The sequence below is a fragment of the Amphiura filiformis genome, chromosome 18 (genome assembly GCF_039555335.1).
Source record: "Amphiura filiformis chromosome 18, Afil_fr2py, whole genome shotgun sequence".
NCBI classification, from domain to species: Eukaryota; Metazoa; Echinodermata; class Ophiuroidea; order Amphilepidida; family Amphiuridae; genus Amphiura; species Amphiura filiformis.
Genome location: NC_092645.1, coordinates 18,792,455 through 18,816,431, shown reverse-complemented (window position 1 = coordinate 18,816,431; position 23,977 = coordinate 18,792,455). Strand labels below are relative to the sequence as shown.

Below are 23,977 nucleotides of genomic sequence, written 5' to 3'. Positions count from 1 at the left end.
TTTCCCCAGACTAGAACAAACATACACTCGGTTCCAATCTAAAAAGTCAACTACGACATGAATAATTGTGAGATGCCAACAAAGTTTCCGTATGTTCCTGTAGTGATTTCCGATGAGATGAACAATCACAGTTCAAAGATCATTTCGTTAAAGACGATAAACATACCGTAAAACCTCGTCTATAAGCATATAGAATGCTTTTGATGAAACCTTAATCAATACAGACGCCATCCATCGACACATTTATAATATTATTGAGTTTGAGCAAATTAATTACCGATACAAGCATATACAAATAAGTACTATTGTAAGACCAATGTTTTGTATTGGCATATTTACGGTTCTTTCGTATTAATGTAGATTTCGTCAGAAAAACTATGCTTGTAGACGAGGTTGTGCGGTATTGCTATTGTCAATACAACCAATTCAAACGTCAAATTTCAATGCTTAAACAATTAGAAAAACTGTGACCATAACAACTTCTCGGTCATATTGTTCCGGTATAAGCTCGTCCCCTGCAACGGTCGGTACAACTCTGATTAGTTCCCTTAGCAGGTGAGATATCGTCGCATATCGAAGGGCGATTTTATTCGTAGGTTGCAGATAGCGCACATTTGTCCATTTGGTGCCTTACACTCTGCAGTAAGAAAGTTACAACATATGATATTATATATTGTGTTTAGGGCATATACCACGGACAATAGGGAAGGTTAAATCGGTACATCGAGCATTTTGTCTTTTTTAACATGACCATTTGTTGACATTATGTCTTTAATACATTTCTGTCGTATACGTCCAGGTAACAAACACAAAGTAGACACATTTAAACCTTCATCATCTGCACTCAGTGAATAAAATAAATAAATAAATGTAGATATTTATATAGCGCTTTATGCCGTAAACAGCCTCAAAGCGCTTTACATTTATTCCGCCGTCATTAGAATATGTCGGAACCACGTTTGCAGCCTACAAGTGGCGCAGGGTCCATCAGTACAACGACTGTGACTACCCCTAACAGCTTCCCATTGCACCTGGGTGGGGTGAGGCAAGCGAAGCAAAGCGCCTTGCCCAAGGGCGCAACACGGTGGTGGGACGGGGAATCGAACCCACGCACGTCGAGCAAGCTCTCGGATTATGAGTCCAAGGCCGTAACCACTGAGCCACCGTGCCCTCAGTTGGTTTATTTTTCAATGGGTAGTGGTGTGTAAGAATACAACTGTTTGCTGAGATCATAGGCCAATCAAATTAAAAAATCACCCACCACAACAGAAACCATTAATCACCATTCATTTAAGAAACGTATATTAAAGAACATATTAAAAGTCCCCAAAAGTCCAAGTAGTGAAATAGTGCCTAATTTGCATAAATCCAAATTGGCCGCTTATGCAGGGGTGAAATTTCAAATTTGGTCAATTGTTGTTAAAACATACCAATGTGTTCCTTTCGTCATAGGGATTCAGAAAAGGTATAGTTTGACCTATCTCCGATATATATTTCTTGAGTTATGGGGGAAAGGTCAAATGTCAAAATTTGGATTCCGCAGGTGGACATTGAAAAATGCTCTGATTTTGATTTAAAAAATGGTTTCATACTGCTCCGCTTGCAGAAACGTTAAAAAAATAGTTTGCCATATTTCAGGTGGTTTGTTATCTTGGTAACATGGCAATGAAGATAAAATTCTACTAAGCCATTTTTACCTTGACCTATTTTGTGATGTTACCTTTTCTCAGTTTGAAAAATTTGAGACCGTTTGGATTAAATTAGGAGCATATTTCCATTGTTTCGCCTATAACTCAAGAACTGTCGGAGACTAGTCAAACTATACTTTTTCTGAATCCTTGTGATGAGAGCAAGACATTGGTGTGGGTTCTAAACAAGATTTGAAATTTCACCAATGCATAAGCGGCCATTTTGCATTTAGACAATGAAGACAATGCGAGAAACAAATAAATATACACAGTAAAAAATATTTTAAACAACGCTGTTTACGCCGGTCAATCTAACAACTTCTGTTTAAAGTTTAAACAACATTGGGTTGTTTAAACTTTAAACATCCAATTGTTTAAAATTTTAAACAATTTTTTAAACAACAGTTTTTAAACATCTGGGTTGTTTAATTTTAGTTGTTTAAATGTGCACAGTTGTTTAAAGTATTTTAAACAACAAATGTTTAAAACAAACAGTTGTTTAAAGCTGTTGTTTAAAACAATTGTTTAAAACATAGGCCTACATAGTTGTTTAAACTTGTTGTTTAAAAGTTTTAAACATTTTTGTTTGTTGAAATCAATTTACTTGGGAGAATGGGCAAGAAGAACTGACTGTAAAACATGCACATCAGCCCCATGCATCTGTGCATGAGCAGTGTGAATGTGATACATTCAGAGGTAAGTGTTTGGTTTAAATATTACGGTTTGATGTGGTTAAGCTTACACTCACACTGCCTACTTGTCACGGCTGCATACTACTGCACAGCTTGCATCATTTAGCATGTACAACACACTGTGTGTTCATATAATACTCTATCACATCAAACAATATTTAAACCAAACACTTACCTCTGAATGTATCAATTAGGTCTGGCATTTCCCACTTTTGGAGCAAGTCAATCACATAGTCATCCGCCATGATGATGAATCTGACCCTGATTTCAAGGAAGGAAACCCCTCTTTACAAAATTCGATCTTTTTAAACAACGTTGTTTAAAAGTTCCTTTTTTGGTATTATTCATGAATTAAACACACACTGTTTAAAATTCAAGGACTGTATTTTAAACAATGTTGTTCAAAGTTTGAACAACATCGTTTTAAACAGCGACATTTTAAACAGTGTTTTTGCTGTGTATGCGAGAATCGGAAAAAACGATGCACTCCCGAGAAATTATGATTTAAATAACGTTTTTCGGGCTGACAGTAGCTGGAGCCAGAGTCCAGAGTCTAACCACTGTACTACCTGAGTTCACAGGACGCATATATTAATTTGTGTCTCGCATTGTCTTACACCCTAAAACCCCAAATCGACCGACCGAATCACTGTAATTGTAATGTGTATTTTATTTAGACACATATAAACAACACAATAAAGAATAAATTATAGAGCTTCTGTTTTCCTTTTATGTTGATGCAAAATGAAAGCAAACAAACGTGCTACCGTTTTCAGTTTAAAAAGCCTATTTCTTCTTTAGTGTTCGTTTGTTTGTGTACATGTTTGTTCACTATTGCTGTTCATGTTGTTGTCTGAAAAAGAAATGAAGACTAGAATACTTACTTCCTACTCTGGGTCGTCCGCGTTTCTGGTAATATTCGAGTTCCACACCACCGTTTCTTTTAGCGATTAGATATTTTTCAAGTTCCTCCGCCGTTAACAGAAACTCATCATCATCTCCCTCTTCTAACGTTGATATCGCTGAACCAATTATAAATATTGCAAAGAACAGAACGACTAGGTGTGACTTCAACATCTTGGAAACTTGAAATAAAAAACAAAACAATTTTATGTAGTTATTAAACAAAGGGGGCTGAACAGTCTTAGGCTATGTACTCTATTACACTGTCCGGTTGAAGGTGTTAAAAACATGTGTCAAAAACAAGGTTTGTACGTTCGAACCCACGCTGTGAGTTTCTTTCAAATGTTCAGGGTACGAACATTTCAGGGTACGAATTATTCCACGATTTGAACTAAATTGTTTCAGCGGTTAAGACATAAGAAGTAAAAAATCTGTATTTAAATGGCCTTTAGAACTGTACACGTACTTCTAGAGTGCTAGCACCATGTTATCATCAATTCATTTTTTCATAAAACTTAAAAACATGTGTCAAAAACAAGGTTTCTACGTTCGAACCCACGCTGTGAGTTTCTTTCAAATGTTCAGGGTACGATAGAAAAAACATCGGTGCCTATCGGGTCACTGATACTGCTATAGGACCAAATTAGTCGTTGTGCCTTAGGGCTTGGGACTAGGGGTTAAAGTAAAGGTACGTCACGATAGATATTCTATAACTATGGTAAACAATATCCTAAACGTTATTTTTCCCCGATTTGAACTAAATTATTTCAGCGGTTTGGACATTAGAAGTAAAAATCTGTATTTAAATGGCCTTTAGAACTGTACACGTACTTCTAGAGTGCTAGCACCATGTTATCATCAATTCATTTTTTCATAAACATTAAAAGCCCATTCAGTGATTTGCTCATCCGGACGATCGTAAAAATCATCAAAATTCAGATTTTGGTACCTTCGTTATTGTCATATATGTGCTAACATAGCCTGCTATTGGTTCAGCCGAAAGCCATGTATTTAAAGACAAAATAAGACATTTACATGAATCTGTTATTTATATACTGACAGTATATATAAATTAGCTACATGTATTTGAATGGGGCTTCAACTTCATCAATACTGCTGCTTTCTTCGTTTTGCCAATTTTTTCATTTCAAAAATACCAAATTTGGATTACAAGTACTTTTAATATCCTTCGTTTTTAAGTGATTTATAAACAATTTTAAATGTTTTAAAAACTTTTGTTTTGATCAAGTATCGTTTAAAGTCCCATTCAGTGATCCCGGCTACAGCCCGTCACTCAGCAGACACGGTGGTTAGAAGACCCGCTATTCAGAAAACCCTTTATTCAGAAGGCCCGCTAGTCAGAATTTTCTGAGTAGCGGGCCTTCTGAATAACGGACTTCCTGAATAGTGGGCTTTTTGTTGAATTTTATACTAAAGTCCCGCTGCTCCAATTTTTTTCTGACTAGCGAGCTGTATTCAACCATAACACTTAACCCTTACCCTAAACCCTAACCCTAACCCTAACCTTAACTGTAATTCTAACACTACCCTGCGAAGGGCCCATTAATCAGAAGGCCCGCTACTCAGAAAATACCCACTACTCAGAAAATATTTTCTGAGTAGCGGGCCATCTGATTAACGGGATTTCTGATAAGTGGGTCTTCTGGTTAGCGGGTCATTTAAAATGAAAACAAGCCCGCTATTCACAATTTGACTAGATCTGAATAGCGGGCCTTCTGAGTAACGGGTCATCTGAGTGTCGGCTGCCCCCCCCACCCCGACCTGGGTTTATAAGAAAATCACAGCTTTCTTCTGAAATCGACATCTCAGTTTCCCGGGACAAAAGGGGCAGGGACGAGGTCGTTAATCGGGACCTGTTACCCACATGGAGAACGTTAATTACAAAATAGATAAAAAATGTTGAAGCTTACCTTGTTTGGAATGATTTACGAGCTCTGGTCCTGGTATTATCTGGAGCTAATTAACGCCCATAGGGAACTGCCATATGACGTGCCGCCGAACCGAATCTTATATGTGATACATCTTCACGCATGATGTCATCTAATTAGTTATAAAACTAATAAAATAATAATACGCGAATTCAGAACCTTCATAAACTATTTGGTGCCGGATCCGACCAGAGTAATTTATCTTTCTTTTATTTTTGACAGAAAAATGTAAAACTTCCAATTTTTTTTCAAGACAGCTATATAAACTGAGCTCAAAAGAAACTTATAATTTTCACAAGGTCATATCTTGAAATCCTGTCCATCAAATTGAACCAAAATTACACACAGATTTACTTCAATACTCTACTCTTTACACATGTCAGTAACCAAGCAGTTATCCAACTGACACAATAGCAAAATGCACTGACATGGGACAGCTTCCTGGACCACATTCAATTCACAGCCCAGCCCTGTTTCATGAAAAAAAAGTGTATGAAAAGCAGAAAGCAGCACCGTTTTATCATCTGTGCAAGGATCTTGTGTGCATTCTCACAGATTTTTTGTCCTGGGTGCCAAATATTGGGCTGTGAAAGTGAAGGAAGTCCAGGAAGCTGTCCCATGACAGTGCATTTTGCTGTTGTGTCAGTTGGACAACTGCTTGGTTACTGACATGTGTTTTGAGTAGAGTATTAAGGTAATCCTGTGTGTAATTTTGGTTCATTTTGATTGACAGTATTTTAAGATATGACCTTGTGATTCATAAGTTGTAAAAAATTATAAGTTTCTTTTTGAGCTCAGTTTATATTAAAGTGAAAGTAATATATAAGGATTGCTAATTTTCCCCAACAAGTATGGGCTTAGGGCAAAGATTACGTAACCAGATTGTGGGCAGAGTGCAAGACCATCATAAGTGCATTTGAATCATTGAATTAAAAAAAAACCATGACATCAGCTTTAAATTGTAAATTTTCGAATTGATTTTCAAAATTCATCCGCTTACAAAATTCGCCAAAAATGTCACTTACCATGGTCTTGCACTCTGCCCTCGTTTATGTACTTTTTCATGATTAATTCATCAACATGTATTCAGATTCCTGCATAGAATTTTCATATCAATTTTGACGCATCTTTTGAAGAATATAGGCCAAGTTGTGTAGATTTGAATACACTTTTAGTGATTCAAAGTCTTGCACACATGTTAACATTGTCAAACGTACAAAAGTTCATAACCCCTTGAAATTGCCGGTCCATTAACACTGTTATTTATCGAGTAAAGGAACTTTTTCATCATGACGATGACAGACACGTCAGAAGTAGATTACGACACCATCGTTAATTGCAATAACATTTGCCGTTTTGTGACATAACCACATGTGCACTCGATCGAAGTAACATACACCACCTAAATAATTTCAATAACTATCAATAACATACTAAAACGTAATAATTTCTTGTCCATTTAAAATGTACTCATTTTGGTTCGTCCGAAGGAAAATACCTTATGGCGTCATACGTGTCGTGTGTCCGTCAGTCAATCAGTCATGTGGCGGGGTGTCTGTATGTCCGTGTGTATGGAGGGACGTGTGTTCGTCAACAATAATATTTAAGGCTTTTTAGGTCTCAGCTGCACTATGGAAATCCACATCTATTGGTGGTGCTCAAGGTCATATACTGAGGGAAAATTGCTTTCACAAAAATTAAAAAAAAATACGTTTCACATAAATATTTACTTTGTATAGTGTTCCCTGGCCATATCTTCGGAGGCCTATTTTTGACTGTAACCAGAGATAGTTGAATTGTGGGAAGGACGAGTATAGAAATAGATGAGTTGACTTCTGACGTCATTTGCCCGGCAGTATTCGCATGCATCATCACAAAGTCATTTTTTTGTTTTGTTTTGTTGTTGTTGTTTTTTTGCCTGGCAATATGCGCGCGCATCATATTTTGTTCAGGGTCTGTGCTTTTAAAATTATCGCCACATCACAAGAAGGCTATTGAACACTGAAGTGGTTGTATGCAGTTCGCACAAGCATATCGATATACCAGTCCCTTGCCTTTGGTGATAAACATTGAGGTCAACTCATCTATAGTCGGTCAAATCAACCCTGGGGTCATTCGCTTGTGAGGATAGGGTGTTTGGAGATTGAGTAGGATGTATAGTTATATATATATATATATATATTGCCTATTGTCGGGAACTGCAATTTATCAGTCACCCCTCCATTCAACGGTTATTATATAGGGTGTGTCATAATTGATGTCCCTCCGTATATTTACCGATGAAATAATGGAAGAAGAAAAAAAGATTAATTTTTTTTTTCTTCACAATTATTGTCCAAATCTTAGAAATTATTGTTACCATATTTTTCAAATACATTGTGCACACATTCGACCCAGTAACTCTGACTTCTGTCCACTTTGCCGCTTATGAGTGCTTGGATCCATTCCTTACCTTCATTGAAAACATTGGTTTTTGTCCCTGACCCATTTGGTCCTAAACAAAGTGGGTCCAGGTTGTTTTTCCAATATCCACCATCAATCTACCCATTTCTCATTTCTCCCCAATAGTTCACAAATCTCTTTAAACATTTTAACTTCATGTTTTAAGTTTACAGGAACCTTTCTTTCAGCTTCAGCTCAGTTGAATCTTAACAGTTTCCAGGAGCCATTTTAAAAGGTCCAATCGATAATCTTCTACTTCCGGTATAGATAATATTCACTAGTCTATAAAAATGGTTGTAATATGGCGAAAGTTCAGTGAATTTTGATGATCTAAAAGCTGCAGCGTACAGATGCAAGACGAAAATTAGATGATTGTTTGCAATGCATCAAATTGATTGACTCCTGTAATGACTACTACCACCCCAGGCAGTGAGGGACATCAATTATGACACACCGTATAGCTATATAGACGTGTGTATGGTTTGAAAGGAAATATCCTCCGAATGGAGGTAACATCTATGATTTCGGGTGATCAGCAGGAGAAGGTATTCATTTCCAAATCAAAGGCCTTAGACGTCTGTTGTTTCCTGTTGGTAGCTGACGTAGGTGGCACTGTCACTCTCAACAGAGATTGTGAAAACTACTTCCTTCCGCACATCTATGATCAGTTAATAACAGCACCACCTACGTCAGCTACCAACAGGAAGCAACAGACGTCTAAGGTCAAAGCTGGTCATTCAATTTGAGAGAAAGTGCTGTGTTACAGCTCGAAACGTCATTGTGGTATGTCAACATCACCCATTTTATACTGGATTTGTTTTAGAACTATGTAAATAATTCCAAATCAAAGGTATTTATTTTGTTATAATGATGCACTTTTATCGACCTACAGTTTATTTTTCATATCCTTTTTTTTTAATCTTGTAATTAGAATATAATATCATCGGTAGCCCTATATAGGTAGACATGAGTCTAAAAATGTGGCAGAAATATGTTCATTTAGATAATAAAATTAAACATATAAGGATTACAAAAACTTGATCAGTTGAACATCCAATGTGTGAAAAAGATAAAAACAAAACTTTGACAAACTGAATTCTATATTCTGAATATTATGTTATTTTATGCCGAAATTACGAGACCAGTCCATAATTGTTTGGAATTCATGCAGGAATCTTGAAAAACAAATCAGCTTCTTGGTGGTTACCACTTTATCGAAATCTCACATTGCAATGTGTGACGTTTCACCCCAATACCACTTCGCTGGCAAAAATATATCAAAGTATATCAAACTATAGATGGCGCTATAATGATATACACATCAAACAGTTTTTAGTTATGTAATAATATTTTCCAAGCATGTATCCTTTGTAATCCTCTCATTTATTATCCAATGTCTCGCATCGGCTGATATCTTTCTAGAACACATCCGATATACCGCCATCTATTTATAACTACAACTATACCGTATTATAATTACCTTAACCAATTAATTGTACTGTTATAGTTGACTTGGTGATGCATAATAATTTTAACAAGTTCGCGTTGAAAACGGTCCTCATAATAAATTCACGTCGCAGATAATTATCCAAGAAAGAAGACAACGATACAACTTATTTAATTAACTGAATGCATTGCTACAAAAAATCAACTTAAAATAATTATGTGGAAGCTGAGAGCGTTACAGCGCCACCTGTGTTACTGAGAAAACACACCCTAATCATGATATGATAATAATGTAGGCATATGATGGAGTAGTAGTGTGGCGACCGATATAACAATTATGAAGAATCGCCAAAAGAATATCCTACTCTGCCCTTGACCATTTCTATACTTTTACCCTCTTTTCCTCCCTAAAAACCTCTAGTGTGCGAGCATAATATAAGAGAAGGTTCAGTCGCTAATTCCGTCGGTATCCAATATATATTTTTTCATAATTATTGACAATTACTTTTTTATTGTGGTAAAAGGATATAACTTGTAAAGACAATGAGAGGAAGAGAAAGTATGTGTCATACATGAAAATATAAATAAATGTTGGATTTATATATATAGCGCATATTTCTAGAGGTTTCAAAGCGCTGTAATTTCGCTGCAAATCATCGAATCAGATCGCACCAACTAGGCCGATTGCAGCCGATCATTGTAATATCCACTATCTGTGCAGCTCTGCAAATGCCTTTGGGTGAAGGAAGTTTTTGATAACCAAACAACTAAGCACCGATTTTTAATATGCTAATATAAAAAGCAGTAACATTGTTGTAATCTCTTTGTATGTTATAATCTTTACCCGCCGGAATCAAATAATTACCCTGAAACATGCTAGAAGCACATTTTACTGGTGTAATAATATGCCTATTAATACCGACGTTAATGTATTATTTATGGGGGAAAGTTGCATTATTCATAGTAATACTTATTAATTTAACCTTGATATTTTCCTCATTTATATACTCTGTGGGGTCAAAAGTAGTTTTGCTTTAACATTTATCGTTTTAACGCTAAAGCATTTTCTACCTTGATGTGGCAGTGACGTCAGTGTGCATTTCATTGGACGCAGCTACAAATCGGTAGTGTTCGCTCAAAGCGCTGGCGTACACACGCAAGCGCTTAGGGGCTTAAAGACGCCGCATAGATGCGCCCGCGAAACATCTGCCTCAACGCTTTGACGCCACTGCCATATCAGGGTGGAAAATGCTTTAGTACCAACCCCCAGGATTGTCATCCGGCATTAGAAACATCGCTTACATTTATACCCGAACGACTTAAGGTAATCGGAGTCCATCCCTTGTGTTCCTTTAGTGATAAAATGTTTACCCTACCACCTTACCCGCGGGTAGCGCTGAGTGAACCCTATAGATATTGTTGGTGGAGTGGGGATAATAGTGCTCATTGCATAATTATTTCAAGATATATTTACTTTTAACTCGGTTGTTTGGATAAAATAATTACTCATTTCATATTTAGGAGACAAATTTGTGAATATCGCATGTTCTTAATTTTTTTAGCCGAAAGTCAATTTTGCTCATACTTTCTTTGATTGCCAGAATTTGCCAATTTTACTTCACTTTACAGTCGCACTTATAATATTGGTATCTAAGTATAGAGAAACTAAGAATATTCTATAATCTGAGTAGGATATCTTCATTTACAGTTTGTTGAAGACCACCCTCCGGCATCTTCCTGCGCTGGTAATAGAAATCTTCTTAAATACCTTTAGCCTGTAAAACAAAAAGAACATAAAAGGAACAGAGAAAAGAAAAGGATATAAAAATACAGTTTTCAATATGCATTTTTTACCTCATTTAGTCGCATATCAATTTCTAAGCGCTCTTTTTTAAAAGTCATAGTTCATTGAATTCAAACCGGACAAAACAGGCGAAAATGGTAACTCTTTGCACAAGATTTGCAATTTAAAGAGAATTAACCATTCTAGTGACTCTAGTATATGGACAATATAAGTGTGCTTTTTCATTTAATGACACAAAATTTGAAAAATATTGTAAGGAACACTTGAGATTTGACTTTTAAAACCTACATTTTGGTCAAAAAATGTGCTTGAATAGGTAGTTTTCAACAGATTTTCCACATTCGCTTTGCTATAACATTGAATCGTGTTATCTGTTGACCTAGTGACTAAAAGTGTTTTTAGGGGGAAGTGTTAGCTTTCGTTTGATATAAAAAAAAATCTGATTGGATGAAGGGAACACTTGAGGTCTCGACAAAAACTAATCAAAGAGGCCCATTTTTTAGCTAGAAGCTTCACAGATCCTACATTGTTATGCACTCAACCGTGTAGTGTAATCAAAGACTGTGGTGGAGACATTCGCTGCTTGTTGTTCTCTGCGTAGAAGCTCTTGGGACGAAAATGTGTGTTCAAGTGTATCGAGGTGGAAACTGTGCGCATGATGGTTTATAAGAGAATCGTTTTTGTATAGAAACCTTTTCATATGAACCCAAGATAATGTCATTATTTACAAGTTGACTGTAAGGTGCGCTTCAGACTCCATATTGTACGTACAATATTGTATGTACAATATTTTTCGTGACGCCAAAAAGTATTGCACGTCCAATAAATATACGTGCCACGACGAGTTGAATCAGATTAAATAACGCGCTATATAATATAAAACCCTGACGGTTCATTGTTTGCTAAATCCAAGCGAGGTCACCCGAAAATCTATGCAAGAGAAATTTCTACTGCTGCTGATGAAAAATCCTAGAGTGCGTTTTGAGGTTTTTCTGCACTTTACCAGTAGGCCTAATAAATTCATAAAAAAATAAAAATAAAATAAACATTTAGCGCTAATGTTTTTACTCACTGCTCATCTGATCCACTTTCCCAGGAAACTAAATACCGATACTCCTTAGTTTTATCCCTGACTTTCCAGACATAATTATGAGTAAACATCAAATTTAATGTTTACAAAACAATCAAATATATACACATTCGTTTGCATTTTGTACATTAATATTAATATTAATAATGTACAAACATTAAAAAGGGAGCCTAAGAGTATGTCTATTTTTAATCATATACTAATTCCGCCATGCCCAAACATATTTTATATATGAAATCGTGTAAAAACAGACCACTTGTAAATTGGAACCCCAAATTCCAATCAAAAATAAAAATAACTTTGTTGTCAAATACACTAGGCCTATACATTGTATTACAGGAATTTAATAGATGGTGCATTTTAATTAATAAATAGATTAACACGGATAACGGACGAGAAATATTTGGCAATACCGGATTTACCACAGAGCCAGTGGATAAAGAAATTAATTAAAATTAAAACAAATTAAATGAGAAAATGAAAGCAAGGACATTTGGTGAAGTATTGTTTTAGAATGCGAAGGAGTCCTAAATGTTACCCAGGCCCAGGACACTGATTAATGTAAATTCGACCCATATAGTTATTTTGTCTACTTTTGCCAGCATTCAACCTGTTCAATGTAATTTATGCCTATTTTCAATAAAATTCCGAAATCTGACGTACGGTAGGCCTATCAACGTTGTATCGTGCACAAATTATGATTCGAGACTATTTCATTTGACACGGTTGTATGGATTTCAAAAGATCGGTCCTATAATAGATATCGAATAGAGAATTACAGCAGGAGGCTTTGAGGATGCCGTAATCCTCTTGATAATCAACCAATCAGAGAGACATATTTCAGAAATATGTTCGTATAGTTGAAACTCTTTCAATATTTTAAGTAATCGCGTTTCACATTTAGCAGCACTTTGGCTTGCAATAAAGCCACGAAGGGACGGTAATGCTAATATACGATTTCAGTCAAATATTGATGCAAATATACGATTTCGGTCAACTATTTGGCTATTCTTTGCCCAAAATTATGAAATGTTTATTAGTAACAACTCTTAGGAGGGTGTTCGAGTAATTTTAACGAAATAATGAGGTAAAAAAAAGAAAGCCCACTTACAATTTTGGACGCTTAACTGTGGTGTTTTGGACGCTTAACTGATTAGACCAAATATCTGCCTCTGACGAAAAAAAATGTTTTCCATGCTGATTTGTTTTTGTAACGAGTATATCATTTCAAAAAGAAAGAAATAAAGGCGGATATTACTTTTAAAAATCTCAACGCATTACTATTAATAGGCCTATAATTAATGAAAAAGTATAGAAGGCGTTGCATCCGGGTCTACAGGCCTATAAATAATACTTAAGAAACGGACTAAATCAATATATGACTAAATATAAATTAATCTCTAAATCAATTAATCAATCAGTAATCAATCAATCAATCAATCAATAAATAAATAAACAAATAGGCCTAAATAAATGAACCTATAAATAAATAAATAAGAACTGAATGTGCCATTTAAATTATTATTACAATTTTAATATTTTTTTATATTAATATCAGTATTAATATTATTAACTTTAAAGGTGCCCATTGATTATATAATAATTCAAGTACAGTTGAATACAAGAAGACATAAAAAGATGTTCATCATTCCGTGCACGAACACTGCACTAAATTTACCACTCTTAGAAATTTGGCAACTCCGTATCAATTAAGCAACCAATGATTGTGGCAAAATATATATTTTCCCGGTACATACTTTTTATTGTACGTGCAATACTTTCTGACGTCACGAAAAATATTGTACATACAATATTGTACGTACAATACGGAGTCTGAAGCGCACTTAATTGACTTGGTGAAGTGTGTCTATAACTTGCATTCACAATATTATTGTTTCGTTGCAGTACATTTTATTCAATCACTCTTCACTTTAGCGCATTGCTAAAATTTCAGTTGATATTTGACTCGGATTTGCGAGCTACGCATAATCGCACAGTGTAGGTTCAAGGTGTTATTTCTGTTTGCCGACAGACAGAAAATATAAATTACAGTTTGTCCACTCTGAAGTACAAAGTGACAACGCTCGCGTATACAGCGCGTAAACAGTGCGCAGTGCTGCGTCTCTGCTGAGGTATGCCTGCCTTCAAAGTCGGCACAATGTGTGCGTCCGCGTCGGTACTTTGTACTTCAGAGTAGACTGACTGTAGACGATGTTTTTCTTAAGGGATGGGGTATGAACGTTTGGACAGTATTTATTGTTGGGACATTAGAGCACATCAGACATATCGAGTTGCATTCTGAATACGAAGAATGTCCTTCTGATATCAAATAATTTAGATTTTTGAAATTCGCAATGTAATACACATTTTATGGCAAATGATTAAAAATTGATATTTTTGATATTTAATAGTGCTCGAAGTAAATTGTACAAATCTGATGATTTATACTTAAAGGGTATGTAGGTGGGATGAAATGCCGACGATCAATTGACAATTTTGACCTTTCGCATTGAAGATATGGATTTTTTTCCCAAAACAGCAAAAAAAATTAGGTCTTTTTGGGAAAAAAATCCATATCTTCAATATGAAAGGTCAAAATTTTAAATTGATCATCGGCTTTTCCTCCCAGCTACATACACTTTAAGAATATATCATTAGATTCTTGTCCCCCAGTTTGGGTACAATTTGACCACCTAGCTTACTGATTAAATAGCACGGTTTTCCGAACTTTTCCGAGCTTAATTTGAAAAGGTCTATAGCTTTTACTTCCCAGAATGACTTTACATGAATTTGGGAGAAGGTGACAGATTTCCCACACTTTTTTCCATGACATGTAGATATCAAGAAATTAAAAATAGAGTAATTACGTGCATTATTTGTGTGATGCTTTATCATAAGATTACTAGAAAACCACATAAATAACACTGTGACAGGTTTGTTACGTGTAGAATAATAGGTGATTCGTTATGTTGAGAGTTCGAAGTCATTGTGTAATTGTAAAAGATTTCAGTGTAATGAATCATGTCCCAAACTCGAGATTTTTGCAATAGTCATTTTTGTCTAGAACGTGACATTTACAGTTTAAAGGTCCTTGGCCCGATGAACAGCCTCGTCCCCCATTTGTATTCATCAAAACTGGGATTTTGGAATTAGAAGAAAGCTCATTATTTTCTCATTACTAGTGGAATTTAACGCCCGAGTATATTCTGTTTAAATGGTGTGAACAAAAACGTGGTGATTTGTGGTTACCACACCGATGTGTATGTACTAGTTGGTCTAAGGGGAATTGTTATACACGTTTCTGCTTCTCATATCACAACAATGCAACTCAAATTTTGGAAATGGTTTTAATAGGTAGACATCAATCTAAGATAGAAAGCAGAACATGCAACATCGGACCATGCCTCTTTAGCAAAATAAGTAGTCTCTTGGCATAGGTGTTACGTATGTCGGTTTGTGGGGTGTGTTTGTATCAAGGTGAGTTATGTAGAATATGTGGGTGGGCAAGACATTTTGGAGAGCCAAAGGGGGGGGCATGCAATTTTGGCAAGCCGAGAAGGGGGGGCAAGCGATTTTTGGCACACATTCATTGGGCCCCTTTTAAATAAAATGCGCTAAAAAGGCTTAGGAAAACGGCACGGAAACGCTTAAATATGCACATTTTCCTACTCGCTGCGCTCGCAACATGTATAATATACATTATATACATGTATATTATATAATGTCTATATACATTGTATATAGACCATATTTAAGGTTTGGAAATTGGGATCCCAAAAATTTGGCATGTGCAAGGGGGGGGGGCAAATAATTTTTGGCGGGTCGAGAGGGGGGAGGTAAAAGTTTCACCAATTGGTAAACCGTCTTGTTGTCAATACTGCTGATTAGCCAATCAGCGTGATTGTTTATAGCCTGTCTGGTTACGCTTGTGTACGAGATATATACGCGCAGTTCCGACCACGGAAGAAATTAACATCTTACAAATATTGGGAAAAAATCAAATAAAGAGAAAACGTTTCCTCAGATGATGATTTACATAGTGTGACGCATACAGACGCAATACCCTAATCACACAATATCATATTAGATTTTTAAATGATATAGCAACGGTGTCGGAAGAATAATCTTGGGATTATGAGAAACTAATTAAAAACTTGAGTTACTACCCACATAATCTCAAATTAACTACAAACGCAAACATATGGAGATTTACGTTACCATTGTATAGAGCCTTATTCTGATGATATTATTTTTGTTAAATCTAGCAAACAACATACAGAATGAATTTTCTACAACTTGATACGCCTACCTCAACAACAATAAAGCAATAATTATAGTAAGTAAATAATGTACCATTTCGTGAAGATTCAAATAAAAACGCCTGTTTAGGCTACAGGTAAGTGTGCTTTGTATCAGTGTTCAAATTAATAATTGTGACATTCCCCCCAAAAAAACTTATTAGAAAACCTTCGCTGCTTTTATCTGGAAGTCAGTAATTTAGCTTCTCAATCTGCATCCCTTGTTAGTAAATCTGGAGATTTTATGTAAAATTGAGATTTCAATTCATTTAACAATGTAGTTACCAATGTTTTCTTGACCAACACTTCTGCACTAACGATTGGTTCCATATGCATACTGCCGCTGAATGTTGTTTTTTCAGTAGATTAGATATTGGAGACTAATGTTGGTCCTATTGTCATTATATATATTAATTTGAAATTTTCTCAGAATTACATTATATTGAGCTTGTACGTTTTTATTTTCTTACGTCCAATATTATAGAATTAATTGTGTTTCATGTTTCGTTATCCAATGTTTTGTTAATATTACTTGTATTACAAGTTCTCTTATAGTTTCTCTGTTCAGTTAACATTTTGTTTTTGATCAATATAATTGGTAAACGATCACTGATATCTGTAACAATTATTTTAGAGTTAATATCGTAATAGTTATTTGTAAGAATATTATCAATAATAGTAGCGCTGTGTTCAGTTATTCTGGTTGGTTTATAAATGGTTGGTAAAATGAATATGAATAAACTAGGCTTAGATACGATTCGTAGACTAATGTCATTAGTAAAATGCTCCATGGTTGTATGGGCATAGTAAAAAACGCCAACTCACATATTTCGTTCATTTTATGTGCTCTATTTGTATAAAACAAGATTCAAAGTTTTGAAATACAAAGATTAGTCCTTAACTTATTGAACTAGCGATATACAAACATAACCACTTCCTTATTTTTTCCTGTTCTATTTATGTATTATATATTATATCCATCCAAGTAGAAGCATTCAGGTGACGAATCCTTTTAAAGTGGGAGTTTAAGGTAAAGTCAGCCTAATGTCTTCCATAGGGTGTACGGATCTCAACCAAAATAGTAATTTTCTGGGCCCTAATGCATTGGACCGTAAATCATTATGGCTAAATATATGCACCAGTATTCTTCGACTCTGAAGTCAACCAGGGACACTGGCCTCTTGAGTAGAAACGGGACACCAAACAATGTCAATCACATTTTCTTATTACCTGTTTTTATCGTTTAGTACCTTTATATATCTTGTTGATTTCATGAGACATAATCACCATTTTGTGTAATAGAGTAAGTAAGATAATTTGCAGAGGATGATTTAAGGAAGCCCCATCATGCACTGCAAACGTGTTATCACCAGAGTTTCAACTGCCACTTTATTTTTCAAATCCCATTGAATTCTGTGCAAAAGACGTTGTTTAAGAATTGTGCGTGTGTCATTATTAGTTGGTCGATTTCAGATCTAAAGTGATGTATGCATGAAGGATAATTCACACCTTCTGTAGGTAACATAAAATGTGAAATCGACCAGCATTGTGAATGCGTTTTTATTGTAAATATATCAGTCCAAATTCAAATTTAACCATGGCCGTCAGTGCAATGTGCGAGCAGTCGTGTCATGTTCACTTACACAGCTGTGCTAACCGCATGTCAACACAGTGGCGTGGTGGGAAGTGCTTAAATCATCCTCTGGATAATTTGATACGCCATCTTTAAAAGGGTATATTTTAGAATGGCATTAAATTTTCATTGAAGAGTTCCAATAACCCGCAGGGGCCTATTGGTATACCATATGAATTTGTCGATTAGTAATTTGAATACCAAGAGGTTATATATTTCGCTTTAATGTTGAGGAGAATAGTTCATAAATTTTATTTAATATAGATATTCGATGGGTCAGTGTATCCCATCTGCAATAGCTGTCATGGAAAAAGTTTTGAATACTTTTTTTTAAACGGGGGACACGCTGTTTTGTCGGGAAGACACTCCGATATTTTGAAGGTGACCTAAGCGTCCCAGCGTGTGGAGTACTGGTACACGCATACGTGTCAAAGTTTATAATGATAATAAAGGGGTCTTAATGTGACACGGCTTGAAGGGGGAGCTGTATTGATATGTACCCTTTTGGTGCGCAATCTGTCGTGATAAAAAGACGTCATAATCAAACTAGGCAATAGAAACAAATTAGTTCGATCTTTTGATCGACCATCGATGCTTGGTCGAGCCTTATTATTTATGAAATCAATTGTCTATTTTTAATTGCGATAACATATGAATTCATCTTTGGCCAATATAAATTTAGCATTAATTCTGTTACTTAGATTAATCGGCGGTCGATCCAAAGATTGAACAAATTTGGTTCTGGTGCGTAAACATAAAGGGTTCACAAAAAATAACTCCCCCCTAAAATTACAAAACATTTTTTTTGCATAACTTGACATACATTTCGTGGATTTGAAAAATTTAAAAACCTGTGAGTAAAGGAACTGTTTTTCTACCCTCCCAATGTTCTTTCGTCTGAAAATCGTTTTGTTTTGGGCAAAAATAATCACGTTTTCTAAAAATGATGCTTTCAGAAAAAGTTGCACTTTTCAACATCCTCGTTTATGTCAAAATTAGCTTCAACAAATCATTATTTTTCACTACGCGATGGTTGCATGGGTGACTAAGAGACAAAGAGGTGAAGGAAAAAACCAAATTAAATCAATCGTAACATTGATACCGAGAAAGTTTTGTACATTACATGTATGGGATGTTAAAAAACGCAACTTTTTTTAAAGCATCATTTTTTAAAAATGTGATTATTTTTGACCAAATCAAAAAGATATTGAGAAGTGACAACTTTGAAAAAAAAAAAAAATATGCCTCTATTCACAGGTTTTTAAATTTTTCAAATCAACAAAATGAATGTTAAGTTATGCAAAGAAATGTTTTGTAATTCCTAAATTGATTTTGCCATTTTTGAAACACCGGCTCAATAAAATCTTTTAGAAAAAACCCGTACATGTCAATTAGTCATTGTTTTGTACTGCAAGATGATTGCACGGGTGACTGGGTAATCGTATACATAAAAATTAAAGAAAACAAAAACACCATTAAATAAATCAAAACATTGATATCGAGAATGTTTTTGTACATTAAATGTATAGGATGTGGAAAAGTGCAACTTTTTCTGAAAGCATTATTTTTGGAAAATGTGATTATTTTTGGCAAAAACAAAAGATGTTTTAAGGAAAGAACTTTGGGAGGGTAGGAAAATGATTCCTTTATTCACAGGTTTTTAGATTTTTCAAATTAACGAAATGTATGTCAAGTTATGCAAAGAAATGTCTTGTAATTTTAGGGGGGAGTTATTTTTTGTGAACCCTTTATCTGCATATCGGAATTTATTAAAAGACATTTTTATTATAAAAAGTATGGCCATTTTGAATGAAAATGTATAAAAAATACGTTTGTAGCCGATTGTTAATCAACATTTGGGAGTTTTGTTTGTATAAAATTATAACTCAAACTATATTATGCAAATACCAATTTCTTCACCAGATTGATATCACATTACATGTTTTAAGCAAGGTCATGGTAAAAAGATAATAATTATATTCCAAACTTTTGATGTCCATTAGTGAATTTGTAAACGTGTACAATTCATGTGGCAGCTGTTGCATTATAGCCTTCCTGCATGCACTAACCCCTTGAAATATTAATTTACCAAGCTCGTCATGCTCGTAAACATGTTTTTCAAGTTCGAGATGAACTACTAGATTACAGTTTCTGAATATGTGTGAACATAATCGAATCAAAAAAGCTCTGGTGGTACTGACCTATATCCATGATAAGGAAAAAATCTTTCTCCCATTTTTGTCTCATTTTTTACTCAGTCGTCAATACCGTTTTCTGATGAATAAACATGAGTAAAGTAAAATCTATTTACATCAAATTGCCTGTAAGGTGTGTGACCCGATTGGCAGTCCACCCGTCCCCAATTTTTACCCATTAACATATTTTGGCTTCTGGAGAAAGTTTTTTTTACATCTTAACAAAAGTATACATTTAGGTTCGTGCCCATACGAATTGATTTCGTAGTACACGTAGTGCCGTTGTTAGTAATTGCATTGCTTTCTTTGATATAGAAATTCAATCTGGTTAGAACATATAACCCCATTATTTCTTTCTTTAAATGAATTTAAAATCCGTGACATTTATTCTCATCAACTTGCAGTGCATATGTACCGGTATCATCATGACCTATTACCACCGGGACTCCCAAATAAAAATTTCTCTGTCCGATCCGACATTCATAACTACTGATTCTAAACTTGCTAAAAATACAATTAAAACCCAAGGCCCAATGATCTGGAACTCAATAAATACAACCATTAATAATTGCCGCTCCCTTGCTTCATTCAAAAAATCCCTTAAAAAACATATTCTTGCTCAATACAACTCTAGTGACACCAGCAACAAGTACGTTTAATTAATTTAGACCATTTATATTATTATATCCTTATTATTATATTATTATGTCCTGACCCCCCCCTTGCACCCTAATTTTTCTATTATACAATCCCGTTCCTAATTTCATTTTTACCTATAATCAATATTATATTCATGGGTACCTTTTAGATGGGTAGATTTTCTGTTTTCAAAATGCATTTTATGCAAATAAGATTTTTATAAAGCATCTTCCATGATATAATTATTTAGTGATTGTATAATACCTTTGTGGGGGTGCCACCTGACTCACGCTATGCGTTCTAGATTGGCATCCCCGTCTCTATCATATGATATTCTATTCAAATCATATCATAAATATTTTTATTATTACTATCAATAATACAATTATTATTATTATCATTATTTTTATTATTATGAATATGTATGTTGGAGATGAAACCAAATAAATGAATCTGAATCTGATAGAAACGTCGCGTCAACTAGCAAATACTTTAGAAAGCTATTTATCAACCATAGTGGCGCAATACATCATGACTACATGAAAATGAGACGGGGAATCTTACAAAGCAACCTTGATAAACAAACAAAACGAACAAACAATAAATTGTTTTAGCCTATTGTCTTGATTGATTTGTCAATTATAATAGGCCACTTCAGTCAATTCGTAATTTGTTTTGGTCATCTACGGATGAATTCGGTAAGGAACGCGTAATAGGTAAAATCTTGTGATCGTAGATTCGAATACTTGCAGCGCCAAAGTTGGTAATGCTAGCGCTTCACCTCGCTTGCATCACCTTACCCAGGTGTATGGGGAGCTGTCAAATTAATAAGAGGAGTATTGCTACTTTGTGCTGACGCGTGCTGGTACTACGCTGAAGTGCACATTAGGTAATCCCATTGGAATTGTCAACCCTCTGAGGTCATGTCTCACGGTTGTTTGATGGGATCATTTATTAGCATTTCAAACAAAACATCATGTACAACCAAATTTTAGGATTAAACAGCTGAATGTGATATCATGCTAATGTATACATATGCTTTTGAGTCATTCTCAAGTTAATTTCCCCTCTTTTACAAACTTATTCACTTTTATAGCATTTTTATAATTTTTTTTGTATATAAAATGTATCTATTAATGACAAAATTGGTGGCGCTATTTAGCTACTGGAAATTACTGTTTCAAGCTTTTAATACAGATAATTCCTATTATTTTTTGATAAAATATGTTTATAAAATTTCTTTATTGCTTGTTTCACCTATTCACCAGCTGTTTTAATGGCAGTATTAATCACCTACACCTTGCAAATAAAGAATATGATTTAGGATAAATAGCGCCATCTATAGTTTTCATTTAGTTAATAATGAAGCCAATTATATATACATCAAACAACCGTGGTCTAATAAATCTAGTGTGGAAGATTGAGGTCATGTCTTTAGATCTATGGTGTATGAATCTCAATCTCATGCTTACTTACCGTCTGACAGCTGATATAACGATTCATGTTTAGAGGATTCTTGATTTTCAAATTACAGATGGCGCAAGGCTTGCCCTGATGGGTTGTACAACCTGAAAAAGTTATCACATTTAATAAAACATACAAAAACCAGGCATTTTTCTTTACTTCTTTTTTTCTTCAATAATAATTTGGATTTTTTTTGAAGCCGTTAATTAGCTAATTAATATGGGTACGTATAAACCCATTGTGCACTGATGGAAGTCTGAGTTTTTACACGCATAAGTATCAAACCAAGACTAATTAATAAACGCGTAAAGCTTGTCAAAAAGACAAATTGTGTGAGGCTGATCTTTAAACAAAATATCACGCTTTTGAACGTAGTGTATTTTAAGAATACATAATACATTGTAGTCCACTTTTTTTGGTTAGTAAATATGTACAATATTGTTGTAGTAACTTCTGTGTTTGAATTGCATGTCTACAAGCTGTATCAAAATGATTCGTACCCCATCAGTTTTAATTTTTTTAAATTGATAATGGATGAGTCTGACACATCAAATTCAACATACAGTAAGCCAAAAAATTAAGGTACCAGTTGTGTTCACCCCTGTATAGCCAAGTATGTCAAAATTAAAACAAGCAGTCGCCAATATCTATGTTTCTCTTTAGCTCTGATTTAAGACCTTATTTGTTGAAATTGGTTGAGTACTAAAGAAACGGTGATCTAAAACACTAAATCAAAAGTTGCACTTTTGTGTTCTAATCAATGGAATCACGACGCTATAGTTTTAACGTGCTAATCAATAGAAGCACGGCGCTAGTTCTCTTGTTTGCGAATGCTTTGTGTACAAATCAATAGGGCTTGCAATGGAGTAAACTGTAACTTTTAAATTGGCATCTTCCTTGGATATTTGGATCGTCGTGGTTTTATTTCTATTTCAACAAATGAGGTCTTAAATTCGAGCTAAAAGATGCAGCTATTAGCTGCTGGTTCTATTTATGACATATCTGTCTTTGTTTAGGATATACAAGGAGTATAACTGGTACCTTAATTTTTTGCTTACTGTATACAGTAATGTAATACAGGTTATTGTATAAAACGTCACAAACTACATATTCTGTACATTTCACGATTATCTAACTGTCACATTTAGAAGAGGCAGGCTTTTCAACAAACATCAAAATTGATGAGTACGAATTATTTTGATACATCCTGTGCATAGATCTATTCCAATCTTCAACCATTATTCACCAACAAAAAGACGAAATGTCTTATTCATTTAATTTTTTAAAAGCCCGGTTAAAAAGTCAACTTAAGTAGTCATTGTGCTTTGTGCAAAATGCAGGACGATAGGTTAAGTTGACGTTCAGAATCTTATTTTCTGATTTCCTAGAACTCACATATTTGTTTGAAAGACGCATTGAAATGGGCTATTCCAGTTAAATTTTATAACCCCTATGGTAGACATGACCGTAATCTCCTACAAAGGTGGTTTAGATTTTAAATGGAGTCACCCATTCAGGTAAACCCATTTGAAATTCACTCTCCCTATGTGGAATATTAAGGTCCCGTTTAAGGTATGATATGTCTTACACAGGGGGTGTATGGACTACGACTGTAGCCCAATAGCCCAAACTTCTTTTGCGGAGGCTTTAAAAAGTCAACCTGGGCTTCTTTTTGTTAGAGGAAAATGATTTATTTTGATTTAGATATGATACAGCAAGAATCAACGCGCTGCA

General features: G+C 34.9%; 1 long non-coding RNA gene across 1 annotated transcript; it reads right to left on the bottom strand.

Annotated features, from left to right (window-relative positions):
- Positions 1-246: 246 nt before the first annotated feature.
- On the bottom strand, positions 247-5,288 carry LOC140139396 (uncharacterized). Its single transcript, XR_011857107.1, has 3 exons — positions 5,215-5,288; positions 3,265-3,465; positions 247-637 (listed from the first exon to the last, which is right to left on the bottom strand). It is a non-coding gene; the product is annotated as an uncharacterized lncRNA (long non-coding RNA).
- Positions 5,289-23,977: the final 18,689 nt, after the last annotated feature.